The following is a 27,233-nucleotide window of genomic DNA, read 5'->3' as shown; positions in this document are numbered from 1 at the left end:
TAATAATGGTTTTATAGTTTTTAAAACTATCAGGTCTCTTAAATTAAGTTTCATAGTATGCACATAATATCGGCATTATTTGTTTTGCCGGGTAAGTTTACAATACAAATGAGTCTATAATATTTATATCATTAACTTGATGATATCTGAGGAGTAATAAGTCTGCCTAGAATGGATGGAACAGAAACTTGAGTACAATCGCGTGTTTGGGTATAATAAATTATAATATCTAATAATGTGTAGGTATGTGTGTGCGTGTATGCGCGCATGCACTCGTATTTGTTCGTTAATTTTAGTGAGACTAGTTTATTTAGTAATAAGGTGATAGTTGAGAAGAGAAGTGGTAGCTTTTGTTAAATTAGTGGATTAACGGGTACAGGGATCTTACAGTACTGTAGTGGTTACCGACTATCCGGTTAAATGTGAAGGAAACGATAACGGGGATCGTATAACGAGACATTTGTGGAGTCCATGCTAAACATCGCGTGTAACTTTGTCATGCAACGAAGAGTAACCGGACTTAGCGAAGAGAGAAACGGGAAATCCGGATATAACATTTTTGATGACTACCGTTATGCCACATTAAACGGAAAAACACACCCCTTAGCTCGCCGTTCAGTTGAATGTGTGTTTTCAGTTAGTATACTGTTCTTCAACCCAGTTATCGGCCATAGTTGTCAAAATTGTTTGCATGTGCTATTGATACTTATGTTGACATAAAAACTGATCACTGCATTGTATACTGGAAATAAAATGTCAAAATTCCTCAATTCCAATTTATTATTTTAACTGTCAACTATTATTTTTATTTCTATCAATAATACCCTGATATTAAAAGAAATATACGTTTTTTTTTCTAAAGCAATCTAAAGTTTATTGGTTGAAAAATATTTATAAAAATATAAAATAAATATGAAAAGTTAAAAATACTAAAAACAGTATAATTTATTTTAACATAAATAGCATATTTTTTTTTTTTTTTAAATGTAATCTTTTCGTTCAATTTTAACACTGAAAATCTGCAGCTTTCTAACTAAAAATTGAATAAGTGCGGTGAAAAAGTAAATAATAACTTTAAAAAAAAAATATTTAATACAACAAGAGTCATTAATTCCATTACTTACATAAACGTATAGGTATATTTAAAAAAAAATTCGGAAAAACAAAAAATGGTTATAAAATATGCATTTATATCTTAATATTAAATAATAAATATGATATTAAAATATGAATACAGTACAATAAATTACAATCAGTAGTATTTATAATTTATTTAAAAAAAAAATATTTTTATTGTACAAGTCATATTTTCTAAAAATAATTTATGTTATACATCATAAAGTTGATGATATTTGCTCTTGTTTCAGATTTAAAGTATTCAGTATTAAAACTATGTTGAATATTATTTGAAATAAATAAATTGTAAATGTATTTGAAAATTAGTGATTTATTTTTTTTATTAACATGTTGCTAAGTATTAATTAAATTGACTAGCTAAAATTAATTTATGAAAAATAATATTAACATCAAGATTAAATTTAAATATTTTTTAAAATAGCAGAAATTAGAAATTACAATATTGAAATACTAGAGATAATACCAAAACGTGTATAAAATTTGATACATGTTTAACGTTAACAAAAATAATGTTAAAATACTATAAAGATTATTATTGTTGTTATTAAAACATTCATTAATGTTAACAAAAAAGTGAATCCCTAAGTTCCAAAATATAATATATTTATAAACTATTTATTTATAATATTTTAAAAATAATTTTCATGTTGAATACTTTAAATTAAAAAAATATAAATATAAATTAACATAATATTATATAATATTGAGTATTAAAAAATCATTTTTTTTTTTTTTTTTGTTTTTGATAAATTAAAATATTAAGTTAATAATTTACCAAATTTACTTTACTCTCTGATTATATTGTATGTTTCATGATAATCACATAAGGTATTTTATTCAATTGACTGTAGTTTTTCTCTTCATTTGTTTTTTATAATCTTCATTTTGTTTATCACATCATATCAGATGATTTTTTTTAAGAACCAGAAAATCAGTATAAAAGTAAGAACTCAGATATCAAGCGTTCCGTTAAATAAATAAATAATGATGGAGCTGGTGACTTTTTGGAATTAAAATATTCCTTACCTCAGTAAAAAAAAAAATAGAAATAAAAATCAAAGCCATTAATAAAGTCATTCGAAACTTTCAGAAAGGAAAAAAATCAACTACATTACAGTTTTAAATAACTGAAATAAAACACATAAGAGAAAAATGTGCGCTCTTAAAATTATACGGCGGCGAAGTGTCACGATAAATTATTTGAGGTTGAAAAGAATTAAAAACAGAGATTTTTTTTTTGTTATATGAACATTGTAGAAAATCTGTAGCAGCTGAATAATTGTCTGTGGGAATTGTGGTGTATACACCGGTTCGAAGCACGAAGCTCTCAGTGTTTTTAGTTAATTCCTGGAAATAAGTTTGTTAAATCTTTTGGGAGGGAAATGACACATTATTTATTGTCCATGTCTTGTAGTAAATGAGTAGAAGGAATATATGAGATAAAAGCGAAAGTATGAAAAACTGAAATAAAAAATAGAATCTTAGTATTTACATATCATTAGAAACATTTTTGTAGTTTGATGTGTGACTATAACACAGTGTGAACCAAATGTTATTAGACATAATTCATCATAAATTGAAAACAATTATGAAGAAATAGTGTTGTGGAATATTTTTGCAAATATTTTAGTTTGGTGTTTCGATGTGTTAATTTTTTTTTTCCTTAACCAAAATATAATATTTCAATTTTTTTTTTTATGTTACCCACTGTTTTACAGCAAAAATAAAAATACAAATAATATAGTAAAATATATGAATTTGTATCTATCAAATGAAAAATTCAATATAATAAGAAGAGTTGAATTGAATCTTATTTATGTGCCCATTGAATATTTTGCCTTAAAATGATAAAAACATAAGCTTAATATTGATAGCACATTTTAAGTTCAAATACTTCATATTTGCGCTTACGTTAAACAACTTTCCTCAAGCTTACACACTTCTTTATAATATTTATATACATACTTTAAATTAAGTAACCTGTTATTAATTAAAGTGTATAATCAAGACCGCGTAGTTAAAACAAGGCATTTGTCTTTAAAAAGTATATTTAATTTGTAGCTATTAAATCCATCTCTAATGCTAGTGCTTATTCACAAGTAATTGTCAAGTTTAAATATGTTTAAACAAAAAAGGAAAATTAAAGATAATACAATTGGCTTACGAAATACGGTTGAATAATATTGTAATAATGATAATTCCACTGAAAAACTACAGTTTAATTTTAACTAATTTTAGTTAATATAAATATTGATGTAAAATAATAATAATGTTATTAAATAATATAAATAATTATAATTATGCAGCCATTAATGACATATTCATATTATGCTAATAATTTAGTAAAACCATTGGTCATAACTTATTAATATTGAAAAATATACACGAGATTCACGTCACACAAATGAATGATTAACTCATAACTTTTCAAATGCGTACCTATGTCAATTATTAATTTATTTATTCTTCAACTTGATAATGAGCCCACAGAATAATAGTTCGTGTGAGGGCCAAATATTCAATGTTAATTTTAAAATAAGTATTCTCTGTGAACTCAAATTTGACAGCACATTTTAATGTTTAGCTCGGGTATGCAAAGTATCAAATCCAAATCCATTTTTTCCAACCAAATATTATTACATAAACTAATATAATATTATAATAAGCTATATCAACATGTGTTAATTAAAAGTAAAAAAAAAAATAAGCAAAAAAATATGCATGGAAGAGAATGAACGTAACTTAAGTTGTTCAAAATCAAGTTATACACTACAAATACGTTTGTCTCCCGGTTACAATTCAAACAGAATTACATTCTATAATTTATTGTCACAATTTGTTGATTCAATCCATTAGCGCCGTCCTATTAAAATATTTTTGGAATATATTGTTTGTATAATTCGTGTGTACTTATTAGCAATGCTTAAATGCTCAAACTTTGAAGTAACGTCTTATTGTTGCTTATATTGTAAAAGCGTTGAAATTATAATACATGACTGTTGTCATATTTGTTTACACCGAACTTTCAACGACAGAACGATAGTTTGTTGTTTTATATGCTCACGTTATTACTTATATTAGTACGTCATTACATCGTTGTTTTATGCAATAGGTACCTACTGACAAAATACGTAACGCCAATCTTAATGTCAAATAATATATATTATACCATAGATATAATTATGGTAAATATCGTAATATACGATGAAGTTCTTTTATTGTAATTAAATGTTATATTATTCGATTTTTTTTTATTTTCTATTATACTAATACTAGATTGAACTATATTTTGAACGAATGGGCAAATGCGTTATCTTGAACCTAGTTGGTACATAAAAAAAAATATAATAATAAAAATAAGACTTTGAATAAGTGCATTTATAAAAAAAGATACTGTAATAATATTTAGGAGCCTTAACTATTGATTTTGACTGGTTTTTGATATTTTAATCCAACGATAGTATTTTGTTATTATACATTTGTATATACAGTTTTAAGTATGTAATTACGAAGATAAGTATATATAACTTCAATGATACTTAAACCTTTCAAATTCGACAAATCCTTATTATTATTATTTTTATTATGATTATTATTTATTTTTACACAGATTCCTAAATATTTATTTTAAATACGAATCGTAATACAACTAACAGAACGATACTTCTATAAATCCACCTACACATTCCTGTAGTAAAAACGCCTATATAAACGCCGTTTTTAACGTTTTGACAACCATTTGCTATAATTATTATTTGTATACATGATAATAGGATTTTTTTTTAACTATATAATATTATAATTATTTTATTTTTTTATACAATCTAAATAAAATAGTTCCTATAAATAACAACATTTAATATTTCTTTATACTTTACCAACATGCCATTATTATTTGTTTACATTATACAAATTATTTTAATGCATGTAAATTGTAATTAGTAGACATACAATTAATAAATAAACAGACAAATAAAGAATTAAATATTATTATTTTTGAAATATATAATTTTAAAATCTATTAAATATTAAAATTATTAAATAAACACAGAAGATTTTTTTTTTACTTCGGTTTACATTGTAACTATTATAGAAATTATGTAAGTTATAACAAATATGTGTATAATCATTAATAAATTAATAATATGAATAAAACAATTTAATTTAACAGTTGTGTGTATTTTATGTAATTAATAATGTGAAATATTTTTTTTTCTTGCACAAAATAATATAATAACTAATTTGAAATATCAAGACCTGGTATAACTTAAATCAAAATTTTAATTTTATTTATTCCACAGTAGGTAATCACTTCTAGAAAATAACAATAATACAGCTAACTGTAATAAATTGTCAAATAAACTTTTTTTAATTTTGTAATTTATTAGTACAGTGTAATAATCTTTGTTTACGAAAACCGTTTAATAGCAATCATTCTTAATTCGTTGGCACACATTTAGTCATGAAAATAGTCTATACAATAGACAAAATCATTTAATCGTAGATTTATTAATTGGGTGTCCATTTTATAATTCATTTTTGCTTTAAAAAAAATTAAAATTAAAAATTTTTTAATTATTTTTTACAATTAACATTTATATTTTTTTTCGTAAAAAATTAATGTTTTATGAATATATTTCAGCTTAAGCTATTTATTTATACATTATGTATTGATAATTTATTTTTAACGATATTGAAACCCAAAAACTTCCAAGACAATTATGGTTTTTATTTTTAAAGGTTAGAAGTTCTAAACCATTATTTTTAATAAATATATTTACTGTTAGAAACTATTTCTACGAGTATATAAAACATTTTTATGGACAATCAGTTTTATTTTTCACACTACCAACTCATATATAATTGACACTATTGTTCAAAGCATTGTAGAAAAAAGTTGAACATTTTGCAAATATAAATGAAAAAAAATAATTACACAAAAAAAAAATTCGATACTAAATAAATACAATTTTCACAGCTAGATTAAATCACATTACAATATTAGACATTATACCAACATATTTTTTAATATTATATCTTGTTTACTTAACGATTATAGTATTGAATTTTATTATCAGTTTATTGTTTTGAATAACTCAAAGATGTATTTGTTTACTTTTTTTGTGACAATTATCGTAGTGTTGAAAATTGAATAAATTTTTTATACACATTAATAAAATATTTAACAACATATTTATCTGTCGTATATATTACTACCAAATTATAACTAATTTATATTATAAAGATACGTTTTAAATAAATTAATAAATTTTCATAAAAATCCATACATCAGACATCTGTAAAAATACATGGTCAGTTAAAATATGGTCAATTGTAATTTTTTTAATGTTTGATAATTGATTAATTTTCCAATTAAAACGTAGTACGTGTAAATTATATTTTTAATTAATTTGTATTTGCTTCCTATGTATTTATGTATTTTATCATTTAAATTACATCTTGAATAATTGTATGTATTCAATAAAATAATCAATAATGCATATAATCATATAATTAAAATAATTATCAATTATAATTTTAAACTGACTTAAAAAAATATTATTAGTTTACTAGTTTATGAACTACATTTTGATGTATTTGTAAGCGATTACTAAAAACGATTACTTCAAGATAAGTAATTTATTCACTTCGCTTCGTTTAATAAATATGTATAACCACAAACATATCCAGTTAGTAATTTACTTGTGTTTAACACTCAATTCGCAAGGAAAGGTCAAGACGGCCTTAGTCATTAATCATCTTGCGATTTTACCAAGATAAAAATTATTTGATTATTATTATTTTTTTGAATTTAACAATACTATTTTTCTAACTTAAAGATTAAAAAAAAAAATAAAATACATTTTTAATTAATATATCAATTAATTATAGTAACACATTTGAAATAGTACAATTAGAATTCATATATAATTACGATTGTAAACGTGCTAGAACTTTCGTTAGGGATTAAAATAACTTTGAAATACTTTGAAATAGTAATTACTAATCAAAGGTATTCATCAAAAAAATTATGTGATAATTTAAATGCGTTAACCATTAAAAAAAATATACTTGAAATGTACAAAGATTTTTTTTCAAAAAACATAATTTACTAGCAATATTACTGCATGTTGTCAATAACAATTTTCTATTAACTGGTCACAAAAAAAAAACAAAAGCATGACGTAATTAATAGGGATTTTATAAAACTAAATTAATATTCCTGATGCCGAAACTCTAAGCACTTAACGTATTAAAATAAAATAAATTAAGAAATGGCCTCTTCACGTTTTTAATACAAATTAACAGTAATTACATTCAAAATCTGTCATTATTATCATTTTTTTTCATTTATATTCATTATTCTTTTTTTTTATTTAATTTTATTTGAATATTTAATTGTTTGCTATCACTGTTTTACAACGAGTGTTTCGCACCTAAATTTATAAATTTTTATATATAAATTAACACTGTCGATCTCTCTATGAGATATTCTCAGTGATATTTTCATTGCATATAATTAAAACAAAATAAGATATTGTACATTTTTCCATTTTAGTCAAATTGTATTCATTGAATATTAAACTAAGAAAGTTATTGATTTTAAAATAATATATACTTTTAATAAGAATATTATAAAAGCAGGAAATGATCAACAAGTTATAAATCTTTAATAAGTTTAAATCTTAGTTATTACTTATTAAAAATACAGATTAAAGTATAAATATTCAAACAAACTATCTTAGACAATAATTATTAGCTAAATAACTTTACAAAATATATATTAAATTATTAAAAAATAGTTTTTTAAATTTTTTTTTTCTAATAACCAGATTATATATTTTAAAATGAAATTTGGATTCTTTAAAAAACGCTTATATTTATTATTTTTTATTGACTAATCAACCACTCTATATTATCACTTAATTCTTCAACGAACTGAAATCTGTACTAAACTACCTTCTACGTCTTGTTTTGATATCTTTGAAATACAATTTCTGTCCCTATCATTTCTATTCCCTAGCAACAACAGTTGTATTCTGTTACTGTGTCATGTATACAATAATTACTTTATCATAACTTTTTATATTGTTATTAAACAATTTATTTTTATTATACTATAATATAATATTATTTCCAAAGTTAATGATTGAGTAAATTTTATTATTATGAAATATTTTGATATATGCAAGTATAATATTTAAAAAATAAATTTATATATTTTTACATAAAACATTATTTCAAAGACTTCTTTATCAAAATTAGTAAAAAAATCGATTTTTTTTTTAATAATATGTGACTGTGCAGTTTAATTAATTTATAATTATTTTATTTATTTTCTATATTATACAATTATTATATCAGGTTCTCAAAGATCATAAATTTCATATATATCTCGATAAAAATATTATTTCGGAAGTGGACATGTCTTATCGTTCTAAGTGAAATGTTTCAATATATATTTTAATACTTTAAATTTTTAAATAGAAAATGATTATTAATAAATATTATTTTAGTATCTAATTATTAGTTTACTATTTTTCCAAAATCAACAATAATTTTTTAATACATGTTAAAAATAGTAACCTTTTAAATTATCCTTGTCATATTTTGAACTTATTATTTCTTGAGATCGTTTATTAAAAATAAAATATTTTTTGAAAATAGGTAGGTATACATACTGGTATTTCAGTGAAAATGTATGGTAAAGTTTTTATTGGAATAACTATAACAATAAATGATCATTTTAACTTAACATCACCTATGAAGAAATGTGACGAAACGAATATTATCGATATGGGTTGGACATCCTAAGATCTTGTATTCCTCACAAAATTCTCGCATATATTTAAAAATATACTATCACAAACACTTATTCTGTTTCTTAAGAAGATAAAGTATCTAAAAATATTTTAAAAGTATTAAAACGAATGACATACCAAATGCATGTTCAGAAGAATCGTATTTACTTTATTATTTTTTTTTTAAATAATAGAGTGAATTTATTATTTAATTAATTAATTAATAGTTTAAATAGCATAAAACTATGGTTATTTTAAAATTTTAAAATTTAATAACTTGGTTCAAAATTAAAATATTACAAAAATCAAAGTGGGACCTTAGATAATATTTTAACCTTTAAATTTAATAATTGGTAATTTCACTCTAATTTCAACGAGAAAAAAATGTAAAAATAAACATAAAATTGTTCATGTTGTATGTTAGATAGACGGTAACAACACATAAGGGTATTATGTCCCATTTTACTATTTTATTACGTCAGTATATAATTCATTATAAATATAAAAAAAATCCAAGTACTTTTCTTATCCATTATTATGTCGTATAATTTATTTTCAAGTAAATTTATTTTATTATTGTTCGATTATATTTAGTTAACATCTGATTTTTTTTTCCTTTTTGAAATTACATATATATTAAATCTAAGTGGATTTAAATTTAATATTTTAAACATATTCTATGAATATAACGTTTGAAAATGAAATGATCCGCATCATTATTATCTAATCATGCATTATAACAATATAAATAACAAATTTCCCCTTAAATGTTGAATTGCAATGGATAGTATTTTACATAGGACGTTGTTATAGAAAATAGTTCACATTACCGATATTCACTATGCTTTTATGTGATTTTGCAAGCCAAATAGCATAATAAATAGCCTGCGCCATTGGAAACGTATGGTAAGTCTAGTTTGTCGATTGCTGATAGTGGCTTTTAACGGTCGCTGTAACGACTAACGGATGCTTTGTATTCTTTACGGGTAGTTGAAAGTGTCAAACATAAATCAAGCAAAATATGTTTCTAAATGCAATGAAAAATAAGTGCTGCATGGAATATGATAGATTTAAAAAGTGATTTTTATATTTATATAATTTTATTTAATCTACGTATTTCATGAAACCTTTTTTTTATATCCTATGTGTATTTTTTTTAATATAAATATTTACCTACCTATTATAATATGATATTTTAATATATTTCATAAAATTTAACTTATTACTCTTTTGGATACTACAAACAATTTTTATCTTATCATAATATTATTATTTTATTATATTTTCATTTATTAAAAAAAAAAAAAAAAAAAAAATGCTGTTGTTGACACTTTTAGAGATTTTATTGCGAATTCCTATCTTACTTGTTATGCAAAATAAGTTTTTTAAAAAAAAAATGAATAAAAGAATACCATATTTCGGTTTAATAACTTAAACTGCGAAGTGTGTAATTAAAAGAGATACTTTTTTTATGACGTCTTTATTTAACTTGATAAATCGGTATCTTATTATTATTAATAATATTTTATTTTGAAATTTATAAATGATAGTTTTGTAACTTGATACTAAGTTATCTAATAATAGGTATTGACAATATTTAATGCTTTGTTGATTTTATCGTAATGAATGATACAACTAGGTTAATTTTATGTTTCACATTATAACTTTCATAATCTTAAATAGCATAGTAATTAATCAGTAATTTAATATTACAATGAGTATCATCACAAAATAATATTTTATTATTCATACATAATTATGTACACCCACACATAGAGTCTAATGCATATTTAAAATAAATAGTTTTGTATATTTATTCAAAATTATTTTAAAAATGCTTAAACATTTATCTATATTTTAAAACTATGGGTTTTACAATTTAGAACAAATAATTTTAGTTATTATTTTTTAAGATACAATATTATGTTAGATACTGAATCAAATGTTATAATAATATATTAATTATAATTTGAATAGATTTTATTATACATAGATATTAAACATAAAATGTATAATATTTACGTGTAACATACATTTTATTGTTTCAACTAATTTTTAACATTAACCAATAATAATTTTTGGTTTCTTTTGTGATATATTTTTTATTTTTTATATCTTGTCTTTTTAGAAAATCCATAGAACTGTAAGCCAAAAATGTGTTTTCAGAAGAAAAAAAATCGGTATATTATTTTGGTGGATTTTAATATTTGGCTCAGTTTTTCTTTTTTTTTTTATACAGATACCATTGCACAGGGGTTCTTCAATAAGCTATACGTTGGCAAATAATTGTGTGCCAAGTAGGTGCCTAAAATTAATTAATATACGTATAATATGTTTAATAATATATTATTTAATAGTACTATACATTTTTTTTAAATTTAATTTAATATACCAATATAGTTATTGGACTAATCAATTGTATAACCTTACTATAATGAGACATATTATTGTGTTTTAACGATGTTTAATATATTTATACCCTAATTATATATTATATATCTTAAATTCTTGAGACTATTAGCCAATTTTCTTATTTCTGATTCATACTCACAATATTATTTTATATTACAATGCTACAGTAAATGGATATAATAATATAAAATATATACATATATAATCGTATAATAGTGGAGATAAAATTATAACATTCACTTTGAACATATAAGATATCACGCTCAATGAATAGTGAGAGAAAAAAATTTGAATAAAAACCATTATTCAGATTTAAAAATATTTGTGAATAAACGGATGGCCATTTATTTTTATTTTTATAATTGAATGAAAGGATATATTTTATTATGAATACACACAAATTTTAATGCAATATAATGTCAAGGAAATGTTACATTAAAAAAAATAAAATAAAATAATTTTATGACCATGTTATCGACAAAAAGAAATAAAATGTAATAATATATATCGTTTATAAGTTTAATTTATTTTACTGTATTATAACAAAAAGAGAAAATATGAGAATTATTTATCACAGATATTAAATAAAAGTATAAATTACATATAAAAGTATATTATACATTATTCGCATATTAGTTAAGTACATTAATTATAGGTATTTTTAGTATTATTACTAATATTTCATTTCATTGAATCATTATTTTGTATTGTGTTCCTAAAGGAATAATATTTTATAATATTAGTATTATTAATATTATATTTATAAAGATTGTTATTAAAATATAGTGCTAATTTTAAATAGAAGTATAATAGGTTAAAAAAAATGTATTATGAGATATATTTCTTCCATAGTCTTACTATTTATTATTTTCTTTTCTTTCATTTCTAAATTTTTATGGTTTTGATGGAAATGAACAAATTAATTTATTAATTCATTAATATCTACGCACTGTTTCAAAATTCAGTGGTGATTACACAAACCATTCATCGTTTTCTAAGAATCTAAAATACAAACATTTGCTAAAATTGTAATATTATTATTAAATTAGTTGTTTAATAACCTTGTTTGTAACCAAAAACTTAGACCGACTCCGTTCAGAATTTTCTTTCAGCATATACAATGATGTATCATTGAATTAATATTTAATACGTCCATAATGGAAACTGTAATAGTTAACTAAGCTACTGAATGATGAGGTACACTCAACACCTACTACACAGCAGAACGGTTTACTAAATTGATGGCATTTTCCTTAGTTTTTAGTTACTATAATCGTATAAAACTAGCATGTTGTTCGTTCATATAATGTAAATACTAAACAGTTTAAATCAATAGCGTTGGGGTCAAGAATATAAACATGCATATTATTCAATATTATCTTAGTTTACCTATATTATAATATTATGTTACACGTCCTCCTATACCTCTGGACCAAATAATTATGTAAATATTGTTATATTGTACATGAAAACAATTAAAATTAGGGATCAATCAACTTTATAAATGATAAAAAAAATGTATTAAATAAAAATATTTCGATAAAATTAACGTAGTTATCTAGACAATAAAACCTCTGGAGTGATGAAACACGATGATTTTGACAAAATGTATATTGATGGTTTAATGCTGCTTAGATTCCCAACAGTTCTGTTTCATTTTTCTATGTATCTATAAAATTATTTGCAATTTACTAATTTGACATTTTATGTAAAAATAACCTTTTTTACATAATACGTCTCAGTAATAAATTGTAAATGGTACAAACAAAATGTCTATTCTAAACAATATTAAAAAAAAAAACCACAATAATCGATTGGACAGATAGTTTGATGTAGTGCTTCACATTAATAATACTTGCCGTAGGCTGGTATATGAATATGATGGGATATAAATGGACATTGTGCTAGTCAAAATACTAGTTACATTTTTCTTCGAAATATATCATGATTTATACTAGATATTTTAAAAGTTTCTTTTTCTTCTAAAATAAACCGAAAATTTAAATAAACATATTTTGATTATCCATATTATTTTCCTGATGAAATTGGAAAATACAAACAGTATAAAATATAATACATTTATATTGTTTTTCATTATTATAGCCATAATCATATTATTAGAAATAAATGATAGGTATGCAATTATAAAATCAAAAAGCAATATAAGTTTTTCTTTAAATAACTTAATTTTACTCAATATATCTTTTGATCTGTAGGATTCGGGTTATAGTTGTTTTAATTATTATGGTATTGAGGTACAACCATGGTTATAAAGGCCCCGAGGGATAAGTCTCGGTATGATCCGTCAACCGCGATATGACTAATTTAAATTTACGTCAAGTCAAATTTATATTAACACAAGATGAAATTCTGGGTAATAATTGTGGATGAAATTGATAAAATCGTTAACAAGACTGTAAAAAAAAAATAGATTATTAAATAATGAGTAATTGTATTCAATTAAAAATCATTTAAAATGCAGCAATTCATTGAAAAAAAAAATTAAAACAGTTTTCATCTGCTACAAGTTATAGCAATTGTATGCAAGGGTAATTATAAACATTAACTAAATCATACAGTAGACTAATTATTACTTACTGAAATTGGAATCAATAAAAACTAATAACTATTGAAAAGGTTCATCAATGTTTTTTTTATTGGTTTTAATAATAATATATTGTTTACTTAGTATCAATAATATATCTAGAAATTATTCCAAATGCAAAATTGTATTTGAATATAATCATGTTGTAAGTTAATAATATTCTTCCAATATTGAAATTGTATAGAATATTTTATGATGCCAATTGAATCATATATTTTATAATTAAATTTACTCTAAACAGTACTGAAAAAAAATAAAAATATTTTCAATTTTATAATATTTGATGAAATTAAAACAATAACATTGATGTGTAACACAAAATGAACAAGTTGGTTAGTTAAGATAAGCAAAGTTATAATATTTATTTAAAAAGAATTGAGTGAAAAAATTATATTTGACTTAAAATAAAATAAAGTTTCAGCATCAAGCAATAATTATATAACAATGAATTATTAATTTGATTCCATATATTATTATGTATCTAATTACATTAAACATGAATTAAAGAATTATCTACAACGAATTCTAACCCAGCTAGTTATTCAAAAATAATAAGTTTATCTTTTGTATTTAATTGAAATATCTTTGATTTTTCATAATCATAGACAAACCGTATAATAAATTATATCTTTTTTTTAAAAGTTTAATACTCAATAATCCATATTATATTGATGTATTTATATTTATATATATATATTAAACATTTATAAATTAAATTTTACAAAATATTATGTAATCAAATATACCGTATACACTTGTTGTATTATGCTATGTTAATCGAATTTTATCATCTTATAAATTTTACTTTTATGTAAGTACATTTTACATTCCAATTGAAAGTACCTATCATTGAAAAGTTAATGACTTTCAATGAATGTGAATATTTTAATTTATTCACTTTAAGTATCCTATCTCATTACAAACCAAAATTAAATAATAAACGTCAAATATTGATTTGTCCTGAATTATTTTAAGATTTTCAATGCTTATCCTAAAAAACATATTGGTAATTAATAATTATAATTAATGTATTTAACTAATTAGGAACCATGTTATTCTTCTAATGCTACAAAACACAATAGAATAAATTTAAAAATAACGTACTTAAATATAGATATTTCAACAATTTTAAATCCATTATATTATTATAACATACATAACATTAAAAAATCTTGACTTTTGAATGTAGTATTTGAGGTAATTGTATGAATACTTTATTTTTATTATTTTCAAATAAATTATCGTTATAGCAAAAAATACAAATTGTTCATGTCATTATCCAGATATGCTATGTGGAACTAAGATAAAAAGTACGATCATATGTTATAAATAATTATAAGATTAATAAACCGAAAAATACGAATTTTCATTTTAAAATATGGGAAAAAAGCATTTTGTTATCAATAACTGTTTGCTGATAAATACTTATTTTACTTTTTAAAGTTTAAATTTATCTTAACCGAAAGTAATATTTAGCAGACTATAAATCTACAATAAATATAAAAACTACTTTAAATTTATTTTAATTGTGCCTACACATAGTGTACAATAAGTTACACCTTCGACAACACAAATCACCGTTAAATCATACTTTTAAGTATTCAATATATTATCCATAATAAATTATGCAAGATAATTTTTATTCATATTGTAAAAATATATTTTTTAAATATACAATATTATTACATACAATATAGACGTTATGAATGTTTTAAAAGTACCTAAATACTCAATACAAAAATTGTTTTAGAAACTTTTGATAGTATTCTAACATTTTATATTGCTTTGAATTATTTTCAATAATAAACAAACGATTGAAAACAATCTGATAAATAATTAAATCGATAATATTATACGCTATAAGGACTAATATATGTATATATTTTTTTTTAATTGAAAGATATTTAGATTCTTGACACAATTTACGACAAATTTAAAATTTAATACATCTTATTATAACATCAAAGTAAATTTTATAAACTACGATTATTATACACCGAAAATTTTGATACGAAAACTGTTTTTCAAGGGTTGATATCTAATTTGAATTTCCCATAGAAGTTTTGAATACGGAAGTTCAATCGAGGTGAGAAGGACATGGGGTCGTCTTTGGGTTGGAGACTGATGGCAAGGAAGGCAAAGGGCACATTGGACAACTGGAAAAACCGCATTTTATTGGAGACCAAACAACCCCCGGGCACGTATATTATCCTACGGGCCATTTTTCCCCCATGCCACCACCACTGCAACAGATCTCGTATTTTTATCGGTTTCCCCTTTCGGCTGGTCGCCGATATCCTCAACAGCTATGCGGTTACCTACCATTTGGCGATGCCGGATATAATCGAAATGAAATCCGATGGTATCCCCGTTATCAATCACGTCATTGCGATCGTTTTTCCTTTTTTTTCTGCGTTTTTATTTTTTATTTTTTTATACGCACACGCACACCCGGTGCTTTTTTATCAGTCACGGCAATCGTCTCGGTTGGCCGCGTTGCACATCCCATTTTTCTCTCGTGCCCCAAGATCCGTGTGTCATTAGTTTTAAATTTCCTCCACGCGTCTGTATACACACACACACACACTTATATGTGTCTGTATGTATGTGTGTGTCCCTTTTAACTTACAACTTATATATGTGCATACACACACACATACACACACGTGCACTCGCATAACTGCATATATTATATTATATATAGATATATTGGAAACAGTGTACGATTTCAATAAAACATCGGTTGTTATAGTGTCCCCTCGTCCATCCACAACAATAGATGGTAAAGCAATATTACTTATATCAGTCTCAGTTTGTGTGCTTGGAATGTCTTATAACTGACGACCCAAAAATTTCAAATACTCAAGTGTTTTTGAGTAATGAAACCCTCATTTTTTTTTTTTTTTTGTTAGCGAGCATACTTACACACACGTTTACTCATGTAACCGTTATGGATTGTAACAACTCGTAGTATTTGCAGAGTTTGTAGAAATTATGCGTATGCTTAGTGATATATAGAACAACGGTTAAATACGTGATTTGGAAATAATCATATAAAATTATAGTAATAAACCTTTTGAAATAAGATAATAACTTATATTTATTCAACAATAGCCTATGCCTATGTTTAATTCATAAAACTCTATTTTTAATTTCTCTAGTACATACATTTATTGACAATTGTGATAACAAACACTGCTTATTTTTGTACAAAATCGATAACCTTACTAAACGTATTTTTTATATAGTTAATATAAATTACAATACCACAATTGTAGGTTAAAATGTTTAATTTAAATAATTTCAAATAATAATTTGATTAATTGAGGTATATTGAATACAATTTTGACTTTTTGCAATAATTAATTTGAATTGACTTAAAACATAAAATAAATGAAAATTTGAGTTTTAGTAACTATATTCGTATTTCGATAAGATCATCAAACACAAGTTTATTATATGTAGCACGATAAGTGCTATATAAATCAATCTATAATTTAAGAATAGAAAAAGATGCAAGTATCTAAAATCACAATAGTCAAAGATAAAATATAAAAAAAAAAAATAACTATTATGCAATATAATATTTAAATAATACTGATTGCTAGTATATTAAATTAATAACATATTTACATAATTGTACACACCTTCTAAATTAAAAAGACATTTATATAATACACTGTTTTTTTAATTTTCTTTAAACTAATTGACTATATTAGTTTTAAAATTCTGATATAATTTTTCATAAATACATTAGAACTGCATATATATATATATAACATACACAGATATACAATTATAATGCAGTATTCAAAAAATGAACTCTGCTATAAAGCGAAATTACGACCAATAAGTAACTTTTAAAAAAAAAATACAACATACTTTTAAAGATAAATTTCACTATTGGTTGGTTAATTAAAATTTGCATAAAATATGATGTACCAATATAATATATAATTATAATATGATGGGTTAAATTAATTTACATAATGTACTCGAGCGGAAATTAATTTAAAATTTATATTATTTTATAGAATTCATTGGTTTTAAATGTTTAATATATTAACGAAGTCCAACTATATGTTTTAAAATATTGTACCGAAATAGTTGTATTAGATAATATACAGGATACTAATGTCATATAGATGTTTAAAATGATGTCTTTATAAAATCTAAATTCATTTTTGAGAGTGATATAAGTAATTTATAATATTAAATACGAAATATGATATATAATCATAATATAACTATAAATGTTTCAATTAAGTACCTAATTATACTATGTGTCGTTTTCGATCATAGAAAATATTGTTCATAGTGATAGTATGTATGCATATTGTATATAATATGTCTGACTATACCTACCTTATTGTGCTTGTGACAGTTTTGTATTTTAATAGTTATTTAATAGACCTTTTTATTTCTAAAAAAATATTGACACATACAATTTTTTGCTAAGCAGTAAACGTACAAATTATTTGTTTTTAAAATAAAATTAGATACAACTTTTTTGTAAAATAGATTTTATTTATTTTAAGTAATAAACTTTAAGCGATACTCAAAGCGTCTATAGACCATCATATTTTTTAAATACAAATGCATTGAATTCAAAATTAATGAAAATGTATTTTCCTTAAAATGTATAATGTCAATATGATATATTTGTATGGTGCTTTAAATATAAAATTCAATAATTTGCTTACTAATAATTTATTGAACTAAATATTGTGTTATTTTTATTTTTAAATTATCGTACATAGTTAGAATGAAGAATATAATATAATAATTATTTACTGACATTCAATTATACCATGTAGTAACACGTATGTTTTATCTCTAATAGTACGTGTTTATATTTATTCAATATTATGTCACTGAGTGTAGTTGATTTTCTTTCTAAAGTTTGAGAAACTAAAATCTGCAACTACCCACTTCACCAAAACCTTGCTCAAGGGCTCTTGGAACTTCGAAGAAACAATTGCATGATTAATGCCGCTAGCATTAAGTTTTTTTTATTGTGATGATCCATGCTGCAATTTGCAGTAATAAAGCATTGGTGTGTATAATGTTATTTTGTACAATATGTTGTTTTGAAAAGAGAATACGATGATGCTGTAATGGATTCGATTAAATTTAAGGAATTCAATGATTCGATGTAAAAATGTAATACATTAATAATCATTATATATATATATATATATTACATCAAATATGTTTATGTGCAGTAGGTAATTTTTATTGATTGATTAAAGAAAAAGAAGTAAACATTTACTAATTAAAATAAAATTTTATTGATGGGAATTATTCTTGTTTTACATTTTATTAAATTGCGATACGAAATATATTTTTGATTCGGAAACAAATGTAACTTAATACTAATAAATAAAATTGATTAAAAAACAGCTCATGATGAATTGATTGTAAAGTGAATAAAAATGTATAAATACCTAATTAACTCAATTTCATAAAACTAAAAAAATAATAATATTGTTAATACAATATAAAAAAAAACCCCATCGAAAGTAATATTTTATTATCATCATTCATAATATTACAATATTATTGTTTTTTAATTATGTTTTTAGTCAAAGAAAACTTTAAAATAAAGTACTGATATCTAATGTTATACTTATATTTATGGTATACTAAAATAATATAACTAATTTTAAAAATATTGATTTTTATTTTAAGATACAATTACGCTAATTGTTCAATAAATGGACCATAATATAATATTGATGATTTCAGTCGTCTCACAAAATCTAATCTAATAATAATTTAATTCGCATATTTATTAATCTATAACTTATCATTTAATACCTAACCAATCGATGAATTTTTACTTTTTTTTTTTATAACGTCAAACAAAAGTGAATGGATGCTTTATTCATTTTTTTTTTTTTTATGTGTGTATGTGAGTCTGATGTAGTTCGTAAATTGTGTACATAATACGTGGTGTAAATGACATTTTTATGTTTGGATTTTAGAGCCTCTCTTTTTGATGGAGTGGTCAGTTGACGCGGAAAAAAACTACCCCGGTGCTATAACACCTCCGCTGACCCATGTTGTTTTCCCCGCAGTGGCGCTTAACCTCTCCTCTCATTTCCCAAATGGCTGAAAATGCGGATATATTTTTACACGCATCCGATTCACATTAAAACCATCGCTTTCATACTGTATCTACCACCCTCATTCATACCGTTGACCCTTCTCCCGTTAAATCCACCGGTGACCGGGTATTATCATCATTCTCTTATCTTCGGGTTTGTTTCAAATAATATGGCACCCGTAAATCATGTGCGACTAACCACTGTCACCGCAACTACCACCTTCCTCTGGGAAACAGGAATGTCTACTATCCGTTAGAGATTATATTGCATTGGGAATATTTTCTAAAACCGATGCCGCAATGAACGTATTAATGTCCACGCACACAAATAAATTGTAATCATTTATTATTTTGTTTATTTTACCCCTCACTCTATAGCTTATCAGCCATTAATAATAATAATAATAATAATAATAATAACAATTACAATACTATTAGATGACTTATAAAATACTATTTAAATTGTGTAAAATAAAGTATAGGTACTCAATATTTACAAAACTACAAAACTAATATTAACAATAAGCTCGTATGAAGTATACAAATAAGAATAAAAAATAATAATAATAATATTTTTTTTATAAAGTAGTTATATAATTTGAATTGATTAAAACATTTGTTTTTTTTATATTATTTTGAATTTATACAAATTTAAATTAACAATATACGTAGATCAATTAAGTATTTATTTTTCATACTACCACATTGTTTTCGAATATTATATACCTTTAATATGAAAACATAAAACATATTAATGTATTTCCGATTATTGATGAATGTGAATAAGGTATTCAAGTATTATACTATATTATGCTTTTTGTTTCGATGTTTATTTTATTTTTAAGCCGATATTGACAATATATATATATATACTGCAATTACCTGCGGTACTGTTTCCCGATGGGAATGTATTTGAATTGCCAACAGTCAACAGTTAAAGACATGAAAGTAGTTATAGTTGTTCGTGGAGTAAAAATATATAAAAACGTAGACACTTTATGTAAAAATAAGCAGCTGAAACCAAATACCACATTTTAGAAATATCTTGGTTCCCAGAAATCGGACATAGATAAACTGTAAACCATTGAGTATAATATGTGTACATAACTTGTCAAATGCTTTCAATTTCTCTCACTAGTAATTTGCATCTATGTGTCTACTAGATGCAATATGTTATGTTACAATTATTATAAATTATCTTGAAATTATGCATGTTACACTAATTTTGAAGTTTTGTTAGTACATTTTTATTGTCAAGTGTGAATAACAAAAGTAATGTAGCTGTTTAAAATATTGAAATAGATTTTAAACTATATTTTATTATGCAGGTTTACGTAACTACATAAATCATAACATTGTTACAGTTCTGATTTGTTTTTATTAATGTTAGAAAATACTATAATAATTATGTTTAAATTCAATTTTTTAATTCAGCAATATTTATTTTGTTCATTAGGTATTATGTAAAAAATAAATAGCCATTTAATGTTTAGTGTTTTTTTTTTTTTTTATCTTGTTAGATAAAATCAGTTGCACATAAAGAATATGACAATATTTGGTATATAATATATAAATAAAAAAAGAATAAAACAATTATTTTAATCACCTTTAAATTAGTTATATATTCATGAATTTGTCTAAAAGGCAATTTTAAATATAATGAATTTATAAATCTAAAATTGAAATTTTTAGTTTTAAATGTATTAACTGCCTGAATAAATTCACCGGCTATTTTTAAATAAATAATATACTGCGTGATCATGTGTGAAATAAAGATTTTTTTGTTCAGTAGAAATGAACCGTATGACGGCAGATGTTTGGACAAGTATAAATATTTATACATCTATGTATGTTATAATGTGTTATATTATATACTTTTTTTTATTTCTATATAAATACATTTTTGAGTAAATTCTATCCTACGTGAATAAAGTAATACGTAATTCTATCATTGGCAAGAATAAAAAAAATATATATTTTATTCCTATAAAATTGTATAAAAGAATTACTAATAGTTACTAGGTATAACAGAATAGGCATCTGTCACTGTCACTATAAAAACTTAAGAAAGTTGGTTTGATTATTTCAAGGTTAAAACTTATAGCAAATTGTTACTGATGTTAATAATGTTGTGACAATAAACTTAAAATTTTATAAATAATACCTATGTATAGTTTTGAAAAAAAAAATATGTAATTAACACATCTATAAAAGTAATAAATTTTACAACATTTGAATTATTTTACTTCCTTTAGAAATAAAATAATTGAGTTTAATTTTTTCAGGGATATATGCTTTTATTCCTATGTAGAATTCTATACGTATAATATGTGTTGTTATAATATACAAACAAATGAATAATTTAATCAATTTTTAATACGATTAATTTGTATATTAAATGTATAACACTTAACATACTATTTTGATCAATAAAACTGTATTTCTTTATAATAATATTATTGTAATACAGTTTCATAGTAAATCATTTATCGAAGTAGAAAACATTAATAGATTATTTTTTGAAAATTTTATAAGTACATAGCCTATGCTTTTTACTCAATGTGTAATGTATAATGAAAAGTATACCTAATGTATTAATATTTTGCACAACAATATTATAATAGATTTGAACGTATTGTATTATTTCTACTAATTAATACCTACTTGTATTTAATTATAAAACATTACCCGTTGTTTTTTTTTAACATTATTTTGTTTTTATCTTTAAAGTGATTTATTAGTTTTATAATGTGTTAGATACCTACATACATGGGTTGACAGTTGACACCTGTATTAAATGAACATTATGAGTTAATTGTCATGTGATTTTTCAAACATTTAAACATCATTAAATTAAAATTAAAACGGTAATTTCAAAACTTCTATTATATATTATATAACTACTACTTATTATACATAAAAGTAATCATATTATGTAGCTTAACATACTACAATTGTATTAAAGGAGGTTTAAATATTTTTGTGTAAAACATTATCATTTTTTTTAGTTGTTATGTCAACCATGTATGTTAAAAAAATGAAAAGGTTCAAGTAACAGTGAATAAATAATAATAAAATGTGAATTCCGTATGAATCATCCATTAATTTTAAACGTGTGCCATGTAGTTTCTTCTACTCATTTCGAAATAACTCAAAAAAATATCTCATCGAATAATTATTAATAACAACAACGTATATAATCTAAATATGATTTCTTATAAAACATGCAAGTAAAACACGAATATAATAGGAATATAATATAGTACACTATTTATTAATTAAAATGTATTTTCTTATAATTTAAATATTTTACATACTATCATTATAAATAATTTATATTATCATAATTTAATATATTATTTAATGCATAAATTTACTAAAATATTATAATAAACAATTTATCTTGATTTTAATACTAATGATAATATTAATTAAGGAACTATGTTTTTTTAAACGTTACTAAAACTCTAGCTGAATGTACTCGTAATCAAATGCATTGTTATAAATAGTACCCATTCAATATCATGATACATCCCTTGTATATCTTTTATCATTTTTATTAGTAAATAAAAAGTATATCAGATCAAAGACAACATTATATAGCAACCTTATAGTTAAGCACTTACTCATATACAGTAACTACTCAATGATGATAACTGAATAAAAATATGTACGTACAGAGATTGTCAGCTTAAGACCATTAATAATGAATCTCGCCGAAGCAATACCTACCTAATCCATATTTTATGATATACACGTACATACATCACCGTAGAATATTCATTTTTCTTACACATATCAACTTATGCTGCATATGAATACTTTCATATTCACCTACCGTCTTACTCACAGAAACGCCAAATGTACATCGTTTTCTAATAAAAATAATACTATAGTGCTTTTATTTTTGGTCAATATTCTTATAAAATATACTGAATGATATAAATTATAAGCAAATACAAGAAAATTGCTTTGTGGGAACAAAATAGTCTATGTTTATTTCTTCAATACTCTTGAAAAAATTATCTAATACTGTATACTCATACGATATTGAATTATAGAAGATAAGCATTATAAAACGTTAAATACACATAGGAATATGGATATTTTGATTAAATTGGATATATTTACTAAAGGGAATATTGTATTAGATGTTTTAAAAATAATAAAATATGAATTTTACTTTTTATTAAGTTGATATTTTTTTGTATATTCATCTACTGTTTTATCCTTAAATTATGATTCAACACGCATGCGTTGTTTATAGTGAATATTTTAAAATGATTTATAACAGACGTTTTTTTTTCTTGTCTTCCCAACTTGTCATGGAAAACTTGTTGAAGTCATAATTATTATAAGGGCGTGAGTAGAAATAAAAGAAAAATAAAAGCAAATATATTTATGAACACGAAAAAAAAGAATCCTTTTAATCTTTACGGAAAGATGTTTTTCTTTTCCTCTTTAGAAAAAAATGATTACATTATTCTCAGATTATTAATGGTTAGACATATCAGAATAACTCGGAACTCCCATCAGTAGTGGGCTTATATCATAATATATACTTACTACCAGTATACACCAAGTTTCTTGGCATTATAATTTTGAGACATAATTGATCTAGGTGAACGTAATAAAATCATAATGAAATCATTAACACTTTAATGGCAAAAATACAAATATGTATAAAATAGTATTTGCACACAATAGTCATTAATTATGGTTATACACTTAGTAAATAGTAAATACAATAATTATTCAAAAGTGTGAACCATTTTCCATAAAATTATTTTAAATTTTAGTTCATTCAATAGCCACCAAATTATACCAACTTTATTTAATAACAATAAAAAAGTATATGATATAATTATTCATTATATAATATTTATCTCTAAGGTGATTAGTATTACATTATATTTCGTTAAAAGTGTGTTCGTATTCCATGTACAACTTCAAACTTTCTATCAATAATGAACAATAATTTCAATAGCAAATAATAAAATAATAATAATTATACTCTGATGGTCTAAAAACGCAATTTCAAGCGAACACCATAAGGCTACCATACTACCGTTATTTTTATAAATATATACCTAAAATCCAATTATTAATCCATTAGATATGTCATTGCTGCTGAGTCGTGGTACACAAAATAAAAAATAAAACCCAAAAATTGACCAAATCGATATAAAAGGGCAAAAAATAATATTCATAAAATAAAAAAATAAAATAATAATAATAAAAAATATATATATACATATATACATAAAAATATATGGAAAAAAAACACCCTACGATCCAGATTTATACCGCGACAGGTCTGCGCCCGGTGTGTATGTCATAATTTGTGTCTAATGTTCAATAAATTCCCGGTAACCCACACTCACACTCGCACCAACTGAAAGCGTGGGTGGGAATAGTAGGTATATGTGTGTGTGTCTGCTCACTCGTACGTGTACGTGGTGGTGGGGAGGGGGTCTCGCACACAGTGGGCAAAATGAATTGTTGGCCCCGCGAGAGCAGAGGGAACACCGCTACGCGTTATTGAAATAAGAGCGCCGGCATAATGGCGATCCCCAGGCGCGCGCGAGAATAAGGAAAAATTCCGTGGCCGCGTAGGTACGTTGTTGATGGCGGCGGGGTATGGCAGTAGAATATAGCCGGTACACATATAATATACCGTATAGGTATAAACCGCGACTCTGCAGTTCGTACGTATACGTATATATATAATATATGGTATATATACGATATAGGTGTACCTACTACCGTGCGCCCGGTCCTTATGCAGCGGCAACCTTAACCGTTTCACGCAATACCACCGCCACTACCACCACCATAGATGAATAACTCCTGTGCGTGAACCAAACTGCACCGGAGAGGTTGAGCCGGGGCGGATGTAGCTCATGAAAAATCCCATTTGTTCTGCTAGTCCATTTCCCGAAATGAATATATATGGCGTCGCGAGCTGTTGTTATGTGCGCGTCTGCGTCTCCACGCGTTATATAGGTTCGTGAGCGTGTTACCGCACATGTACCACCCTCCGATAGCGCCGCTACTGCAGCGTGTAGGATATCTAACCGTTTCTTTCGTCACCAGAGGAATCCCGTCGCTGGTAGATTTAAATTCCTCTACGTATTCTTTTAACAAACTTCCCCGCCGTCCGCCATACAGTCATCCGGCAACCCCGCCGGATATCCGTTCGTTTCAGCCTTGCCGCCTTTTACCCCCGCCGCACACCGAGTAACGACCCATATATATTACGCATACCATTCGCTTTCTTCGTGGTTACTAATATATAAGCTATGTACATGTACACATATACTGGATATGTAAATGACTGTTTCCGATGTATAAGGTCTGTGGACAGCTGCAGCTACCAGTTGAATAATCGGAAATAGTGATTTGAATTTCAGGTTATTCGGTTCTTGAATTCGATATGTTACGAATGGTACATTTTTAATTTTGTATTTATATATATCATACGATATGAGTACATAATATATTATGAACCTATACAAGTGAGCTTTAACTTCAGTGTACTAATTATAGCTGAATCAATATTCAAAGATATTATTATCAAATAAAATCTATGATCCACAGGTGTAAGACTATTTATGCGAATAACGGGGGTCTAAAAGTTCCAGCATGACTTAGATGTAATGATAATCTGAAAACAAAAATAATTTTCATTTATCTTTATACAAGCTTGATTTCACATTTTATAAATTGAGATGAGAAATCATTTGTCTATAAAACAATTTTAATACGAAATAATGACATTTCAAACATACATGTTCAATTTGCACTTGAGGTCATAATATCCCCTAAAATTAGAATATTCTTAATATCGAAAACATCCGTATTGTTAAGGGGGTTGATTTGTTTTCAATAAATGGAAGATGATTAATATACAACACATACATGTATAATGTTAACGACTCAAGGAGGATCATGTTTGAAAAAAAACGTTGTATAAACTTAGTATAAAAGTTATTATGTAATTATCGAATATATTTTTTATAATCCAGCTTCAATATACAACAATAAATAAGTCAAAAGTCTAGAGAATGCTTGCAGATAACCTGTTACTTTATGGAAAACGGAGAGTGTAATGAATTCTGGTAATAAGCCATTTGTAATGTATATAATATTACCCTATATTAGTAGG

The 27,233-nt window shown here is 24.0% G+C and overlaps 2 protein-coding genes across 5 annotated transcripts in view; both read left to right on the top strand.

The window, feature by feature from the left end:
* Window positions 1–27,233, top strand: part of LOC114131900 (branched-chain-amino-acid aminotransferase, cytosolic) — a 484,947-nt gene that overhangs the window by 268,512 nt on the left and 189,202 nt on the right. The window lies entirely within an intron of this gene.
* The window catches only part of LOC114131908 (leucine-rich repeat-containing protein 24), a 137,506-nt gene that overhangs the window by 73,914 nt on the left and 36,359 nt on the right, over window positions 1–27,233 (top strand). For 2 of the 4 annotated variants that reach the window (XM_050201299.1, XM_050201300.1), the window contains one exon: window positions 11,179–11,236. The exons of the other annotated variants lie outside the window; for them this stretch is intronic. The gene's annotated coding sequence lies outside the window, so the exon portion shown is untranslated. The remainder of the gene's footprint in view (window positions 1–11,178; window positions 11,237–27,233) is intronic. 4 annotated transcript variants of the gene reach the window in all.

Source organism: Aphis gossypii, chromosome 2 (genome assembly GCF_020184175.1).
Source record: "Aphis gossypii isolate Hap1 chromosome 2, ASM2018417v2, whole genome shotgun sequence".
Classification (NCBI taxonomy): Eukaryota; Metazoa; Arthropoda; class Insecta; order Hemiptera; family Aphididae; genus Aphis; species Aphis gossypii.
Note: the sequence above shows the minus strand (reverse complement) of the source record. Positions and strands in the feature narration are given on the sequence as shown.